The sequence below is a fragment of the Camellia sinensis genome, chromosome 1 (genome assembly GCF_055761805.1).
Source record: "Camellia sinensis isolate YWXY chromosome 1, ASM5576180v1, whole genome shotgun sequence".
Classification (NCBI taxonomy): domain Eukaryota; kingdom Viridiplantae; phylum Streptophyta; class Magnoliopsida; order Ericales; family Theaceae; genus Camellia; species Camellia sinensis.
In genome coordinates, this window is record NC_138961.1 from 217,583,846 (window position 1) to 217,592,458 (window position 8,613).

An 8,613-nucleotide genomic window follows, 5' to 3' on the forward strand; every position below is an offset into this window, starting at 1 on the left:
AACTTCAACCAATCATATCTCCCCCACCCGGACTTGGCTTTAAGAGATTCGTGAGTGCAAAATGAAGCCCCGGAAGTAAGCTTTCCGACGGTGGTGGCCCCATAGCTAAACTCCAAGCGTACAGACAGATAAGCCCGATTCAGCGAGGGCTGCTCGACTCGCTTCTACCCGGATTCATGCCGAACTTCTCCCAAATTAGTTTTCTCCTCTCCTTTCCTCTCTTCTTCAACTCCAAACTCCTAAACAAAGTGTTTTGAAAGATTTGCTTCTCTCCTTGCCGAAGAAACTGAACATTTCCCCTGCACACCTGTCTCCACCAAGTAAACCATCAGTAACGCCCAAGTCTTAAGGGCGGTCAAAAATGGGGTGTCTACAATTATTTACTAGGCTTTCGCTCACACTCATTCATGTGTCTGTAGGTGAGCCAAGGGAGGTCCAAACCCAGCCTCAGTGAAGTTTGTGTGAAACAGTCAAGGTTTTGAAGAGTCAACCCATATGTCTCACGCACGAGACTTGTTTTTGCCCTATTGCTATTTTGTTATATTTTGTCATGTTGGTGAGAACTTTGGATTACGATTGTATATAGTTTTGATTGGCTAACCATGACTTGAATGATCCTGTTGTGTAAAGTTTATATGTTAACTTTCCTTGATGTGAGTTATTAATGTATGTTTGCAAAATGTTATGACGTGCCACGTGAGCACAGCTCTATGGACAAAACTTTGAAATTGATTTCGTTTGGCCCCCTTAACTCTATTAAAATATATCTTATTTGGTTTAAGGCCGTACGTAATCTCGTGATTACTGGCCGGTTATGTCCTTAACCCATGGGGGCGGGTTCGGGTCTTGACAGCCAACTACCCTTGGGAAGAGAAATTGATATAACTTTTTTAAACCATATCCATGAAATTAAGGAAAAAGTTTGATAGTACACCGCAAAACATGGACCCTTGTCTCCACCTCAAGTTCCATCCAAACTAGAGCCCAGCTAGATCATGATTAATTGCATAATTAAGGCCTCTAATCATTCACTATTCTATTAGGTTCCGAGTATATCCAAAATATCCAATCCATTTCCAACCAATGGGCAACATGGACCTTTTGCACCAATTTTCCTATAAAGGAACCTCACCCTTAGCATTTTGCACACAAGAACAACACTTATACACACCTACACATTTAGTTGATAGAAAGAAAGAAGAGGAAGAGAGTGAACTTTGGTAGTAGAGGAGAGGAAAAGATAAGAAAAATTGTGCATGTATTTCACCTAACTTCAAGTAAGCCACAACACAACTCTCTCTTTTATTTTCCTTTTTCAAATACATGTTATTAGAGGTTTAAAACAATATTTTCAGATGTGGTGTAATGGTGTTCATGTGTTCAAAGTTCATGAATTGGGCTTTGATCATTCTTCTAGTCATATTTCCTCTTAATAGATGCAAAACTACCTTTTTCTTCCCATGTCTCACGTTATTTCCAAAGGCATACCACCACTCTAAACATATGAGTTATTGACACATTATTTAGTATGTTTTCATCACAAAAGAAGTGAAAAATTTCCCTTAGTTGGCCTATTTTCTTACCAATATTCTTATTTTGAGTATTGTGCATAGAAAACCTATTTTACAGCCAACTTTTGATACTTCTAGAAATATGTAGAACAATATTTTGGACGTCATTTTTATGACAAAATATTCCTTAAGAAGTTAGCTTTCAAGGAAAATTAGTTTCATTGAAAAAGAGTGAGCGGTTTGTAAGAAAATCCAATTTTTGTAACGGTCAACAAATCTGGACAGCGCTGGAGTTCTTCTTAAATAACACAAAATTTAGGAAAGCTATTCCATTTCCAAAAAGAAGTTCTGAAAACTAGATAAAATTCTCTACAAACCATAGGGGGCCAAATTCAGTAAAAATCTAAAATGGTCCTTTTAATTGCAATCTTTAAGTGGTTTTGAATTTGGAAATTTTGTTTCGCCTTAGTGATATAGTAGATGAGAGTTGTAGATTTTGTCAAAGTAAGATCAGAGTTATTTTTGGAAATCCATGGAGAAATATCGAGATTAGAGTGTTGGTGGCGGAGGAGATTGATTTGAGGTAATTCGGGTGGTATACAATATGTTTCCTTTAAATATCTTTGCAAACAGTGTTATTTTAATCACCTTCAATTTATACTCCTCTTGATGATTTTGATAATTTGAAAAATTCTATGGAATCATTCATTGTTGATTCGTTTGATTACTCTAGTCATTTGATGAACTCTGTGTAGTTATCCTGTGTTGAAAATGTTGATTTGTCTGACTAAATGACGTAGAAATTGCACATGGATCAAGCGGAGTTGGCCAATATGCTCTGTACCAATAGCCCGAATACGCGATTGTGCTTGGATGAGGGGGATAAGGCTAGTCACTGGTCATGTACTGAGTAAGACCAAGTATTTGGTCCTTGATAAATTATCGTATGTTGAGTGGACTTGTTTGTGCAATTTAGTAAATTGCTTGGTATCTGGAATTGAATCGTTTGCGTAATTATTGGATCCCTGTGAATTTATTCTTTGTCTGAGCTTTGACATTCCTGTCGTATTGTATACTTCCTGAATCAATTTATTTTTCATGTGCAGAGCAACTTAGTAGAGATTGGATTTGAAGTTCTAATGAGATTATTAGAGTTAGATATTTTGTGGTCACCACTATATGTTGTTATTATTATTATTATTATTATTATTGGAGATTGATATATTTTGGATACGTTTGTGTAATTATTTTGGAGATAAAATTGTAATTTTTTTTTTTTTTTTTTGTTGAGGTTATTAATTAGTTAGAGGTTTAAATTTGAGGCTGAGTTGATTTATTAACAGCCTGGAAGTTGGGGCATTACAGGATAAGCCTGAATTTGAGGATGTTGGCGTGGTGGAGGGTTAGAGGTTTTGCCATGTTCGAGTCTTGCTCTTTTGGTTCTAGGCATGACTTCTGAATATATAGCAAAGGCCAAGATGATTATGCAATGTCAATGTGAATGGTGGATATTAGAGGTGGTAAATTTCAATGGGCGGTGAGGAAATTGTGTGAAAAGGTAAGCAAATTGGTGTGAAAATAGACGCCTCAACCTTGGTAAGGAAATGGTGTCGAAAGGAAAGCAAATTGGTGTGAAAACACAAGTCTGAACCTTGGAGCCTTGCTGAAAAGATCGAATAGGTGCAGCCGGTTGACCGGCCGAAAGACCCGCCGGTTGACCGGTTCTGTGCAGCTAGTACTCGACTTCTGTTCTGTGGATCAAAAATTGCTCAAAGCTCCTCCTCTGTTCAGCTTTTACTTAGAAATTGATCAAAATATGATTTTTGACTTCTGCTCTGTGAATCAGATCAACAAGTTAGATCTTGAATGACAAAAAAAAAATTGTCTTGAAAGAGCTAATTTCGTCACTATAGATATTTTGTGAGGAAATATCTTTCTCACCGGTTTCATCATTGAATGTTTGTCATTAAAAACCACCGTGACGAAAAATAATTTTGTCACCAATGAAATTGCTTCAGTGATGAAATTTTGTCACCAATAAAACAACATTTTGTCACCAAAAATTCTCATTTTCGTCACCAAGTAGTTATTCAGTACCATATTTATAACTTTAGTTGACGAATAAATTTGTCACACATGTTGATCATTGATGAGGAAATAATTTCGTCACAGTAAGATGCAATGTTAACGAAATTTTTTGTCTCCAAAAGTCATACATGGATATTAAAATATATTTCGTTACAAAAATATATATAAGTGACGAAATTTTTAGTCACCAAACAACAAAATCAATGAAAACTTTCATATATAAGCTGCAATAAATTGTCACAAAAAAATATTTATTAGTGACGAATAATCACTTTGTTATAATAACAAGTACAAATGACGAAACAAATTCATCACTAAACTTGTTCAATATTTTATATTTCAATTTAAATTATTATTTCACAAATATCCTTGCTTATATCCCAATAGTCTTTTACATGTACTAAGAAATCCACTAGCTATTATACACCACTCCACAAAAAAAAAAAAAAAAAAATCACTAAACAATTTATATTATAAATCAAAATATATCCATCAAACAACTTTAATAATAATCCATTAAGTATAACAAAAAAAACCATCAAAGCAAATCCCAAAATGAACTAATGTGGAGTCCACCAAAAAAAAAATCAACACTCAATCTTGATTTGCAACTACAACTAAGTATCAGTTCAGGAAAAAAAAAAATCAACACTTGATCTTGATTTGCAAGTATACTTCCAAACACCATCAAAAACCAATCTGTAAAGAAAATAAATATGAAAAATATTAACATATTATCAATTACATTATATAGACCTCTCTATCCTTGTCAAAACAAATTGTGTACACAATGAGTCTAGCTTAACAACCAGAAGTTCCTTTGTACATGGAAAGCTCCTATTAATCACATCACTAACTAAAGCAACTCCAACAATGCCTAGCAAAAATACACAAAAAAATAAACACATAGTTTTGTCTCTACTTCGGTTAGTGTGTATTTTAACAAGGGTCATGCTAAGTAAGAAGTAATTAATGAATCTATTTTCATTAAATACATCTTGAAACTTGTTAAATCTTAGTTAATAATTAGTGAAACTGTTTTTCTTTAACTAGTATATACTAACCAACATGAGAAAAATAAAAACATAAAACAAGCGAAACTTACCAAAACGGCAATCTACGAGTTCATGAGATACCTCCTCCTCTAAATTGTCCTTTGAAACCTTGCTTCTTAAGAAACTCCAAGATGCTTGATGTCATCTCCAAATGCTCCTCAAGCGACTTATTCATCTTTCCTATCACATTATTTTGTGCTTGAATTTCCTCTTTTTGTGCTTGAATATCATGTTTCTGTGTCGTAATTTCCTCTTTTTGTGACTATCCTTTTTTGCTCTTTTATTTCCATCTCTAGATGGCTCACATAGTCACTGTCAGTCAAAGCACTGGTAGTCCTAACAGAGAAGGAAGGCCACAACCCAAGTCCTTTAACATATCCTAACCTTCGCTTGAGCACCTTCACAGATAGCTCCTCCGGAGTAATTGGAACCATATGAGTTTGGGAGTAATGTTCAGCTTGGATCTTTATCATATTATCCTATCATTTAAAAAATAAATAAATAGAAAAGTGAATAAAGATACAGTAAAAATTGGAATCATCCTAATACAAAAGGTAAATATACATACATAATTCTTTTCGCACTCTGGAGAAATCCACTGCTTTGTGACATCATTAAAGTGTGTGGATTTGTAAACACATGGAAACTTTGGTAGTTGGCCCCCATTTGCGCTTGTCTGGTTTTTTTGCTCTTCAACTAGTAAGTTAAATAAGAATGATGGTAGTAGAATCATCTTTAAAAGAAAAAATAATAATTAAAGAAGACGCACCGTCTCGTGTACCCTAACTGGGAGAGATTTTGACCCACATCTATGCTTCATCTTCAATTGATTTCTATTGTCAATGTTAGCTTTTGATTGCTTCTACAAGGGGCAAGTTCAAATAGAAAAATATATATATTGGGAAGACAAGGTAATTGTCAACAATAAATAAACATAAGAAAAGTTTACCAACCAATTGCTATCATTCCACTACTTGTCAATCAAGTTTTCCATTTCTCGAGGTCATATTCAGGCGGTGGGTGGCTTCTAGCATACTTCTCTCCCTTAGCACTCTTAAGGTTCAGGTATTTTATTCGTAGTCTATAGGTGTAGGTGCTCAAGCTCTGTCCACACTTTGTTGCCACATCTTTGCTAACATCCCTGGATTGACCTTCCATGTCAAATTGATCCTAGCAACAACCACAAATATTGTAAGTCATAATTAATTATATTATATGAATTCAATCAATTATGTAAAGCTTTTAGCGTTAGACGCTGAAACATAGGTGTCATAACTTTTTCCTTGACATGTTTCCACTAGTGAATGCTAAAGTCTGGAAACCTAAAGAGGTTTTCATAAAGAGCATTATCAGCATGATCAGGTACAAATGTTTGGCTTTGAAGAACATTAAGAATTCACCAATTGATGCTTGGTTTCAGCAAGAATAAAATTTCATGTGAAGAAGAATACATGTTTTTCAAACTGTTAAGTGAAGGAACAAATGAACTTGTTAACATTAGCAGTCTTGATCATAAAGAATGTGATGAAAACATAGAATTTGAATTTGAGAGAGTTGTAAAGAAGTTAGATCAACACAGTGTGCACTATCCTAAATGTAATTCTTTCATTACCAAAGTTGTTCTTCGTAAAAAGACAAGGACTATTCATGTTCCTTCTAAGTCATGTAATATGTTTGGATGCTTCTCCTACTTCAGCATTTTTATTCCCAAAGGTATAACTTCTGCCCTGCCTTCCTACTTGGCTTTGGTTGTGTTTTTGTTTTATTCATTTTTATTTTTCATCTTTTCGGAAAGAAAAGAATGAAACAAAGTAATGGACATTTTAATTTTCAATAAATGAATATGAATATGAATAACATTTTTTCGAAGACAAAATGGGTTTGCAAATGAATGAAATTCACACGAGACATCATCTGCAATAGATGCAAATCGTTCCTCTATTTTACAGATAGGAAAATGGTGAATCAGCAACAAGGTAATATGTCATCTACAACTTCACTTTTATGATCTTTGACTTGTTTTATTGTCTTTTGGTTGGGTCTGTCAAACTAGAATTTTTCTAATCTCTGACTTGGAATGTAGTACTCGCATCCTTTAATCCATTGGAGTGTGTATTTAATTCAGTTATTTTTATTTTTGGGAGTCTTTGGATTTGTTGAATGTTGGTTTTGGAGGAGTATAATCCGATTTAAACTCATTGGGTCTATTTGTTCACACTTGTTCTTGTTCCTTGGAAACTTAGAAATTCTATTCGAGGGTCGACACCAGCCTTCCTAAGGGTTGATCCTTACCTGTTGGTGAAGTTTCTGAAAGTTTTGTTGGAATTTAGGGTCGACATTAGCCTTGGTGGTGTCGACACCTGCCTCTTATTGCTATCCACAAGGGTCGACACCAGTCTGGGAAGGGTCGACCGTTGTATGTTGCTGAATCTGGAAATTGCTTGCTGAAATTTAGTGTCGACACCAGTTTGGGAGGTGTCGATACCTTGCCTGTTGCACAGATTACTTTTCTTCCTGAAGGGTCGACACCTGTGTGTAATTTTTAACTTTTTTGGTTGGTTTGGGCCCTACTTTTTGGGATTTTTTGACTTGTTCTTTTCATTTGACTTTGGGGCTATTATTTTATTATTACCTTACTACTATAAATAGGCTCCAAACATATTTTCATTTCACCTTTTCTCCTCTTTCCTCTCTCTCAAATTGTGAGTTCTCTTCTCTCTCTCTAAAACTCAAACTTTTTCACTTAAATCTCTAGATCTACTCACCTAGAGTGATCTTTTCATCTTGGTCCTTTGAGAAAGAGTGCAGATCTCGTCAAGGGCTTTCTTTTGATCCAAGAGTTTCGTGGTTTCGTCGCCGGTGATTTTTGGGTTGTTATCTCTTGCTTCAAGAGGTAGGGCTTTCTAGTTCTCTTTCAATACCCTCATTTATAGATAGATTTGTGGTATTTTCTTTATATAAATACAAAAGTTTATATTCTTATGCATATTGTGATGAATCATGAGATTGGGGTTTAGGGTTTGAAGAGAGTGGGGTTTACTTGTTGGGTTATGGTTTTGGGTCATGAGTTTGGGTGTAAAAGTAATAGAAGGGTTGGAATAAAATATGTTTTTGTGAAAAGTTTTAATTTCTCTTAAAAACCCTAGTTTGGCTCATGAAGATGGTTAATGGTTTTGCTTCAATTGATAGCAGAATCATGAAATTGATATGTTAAATTGCACATGTACAAGTTTAATTGAAATGTTAAAGAGTTTAAAAAATTTAGGTAAAAGTTACGATTGAACTTTTAATATTGATGTTTTAAATTATGTTATAATATGAAACCAAACTTGGTAGAAAAGAAATTACTAATGGCATGGATGATATGAGCTTTGTGTTGAAATGGTTGTGTTGAATTTTGTTGTGTGTTATGTGAATTGTATTGGGTTATGATGTGTTGAGTTGAGTTGGGTTATGTTGTGTTGAGTTGAGTTGGGTTGTGTTGAGTTTGGTTGAGTTATGTTGTGCGGAGTTTAGTTGTGTTAGGTTGAGTTGAGTTGAGTTGTCTTGGGTTGTGCTGTGGTTGGTACCCGCGCGGGGAGTCGAAAAGGTTATTGGGGGACCACGTCCCGCCGTATAATAGCCGGCAAATGTGGGAGATGGTTTTAAAATTGAAAAATAGTTTTTTGGTGCCCATGGCTATCCGTATAATAGCCAGTAAATGTAGGGGTGGTTTGAATTCAAGGTGCCCAATTGCCCTGCCTAGGCTTATCGCTGGATGAATGTGAAAAAAATAATTTTTGGGTGTCCACACAGTCTTGCCGTATAATAGCCGGCAAATGTGAAAAAATAATTTTTTGGTGTCCACACAGTCCTGCTATATAATAGACGGTAAAAGTGGAAAAACGAATGGTTTTCAAAAATGTTTTAGGTGCCCACGTCTTGCCGTATAATATCCAGCAAATGTGGGGAATGGTTTT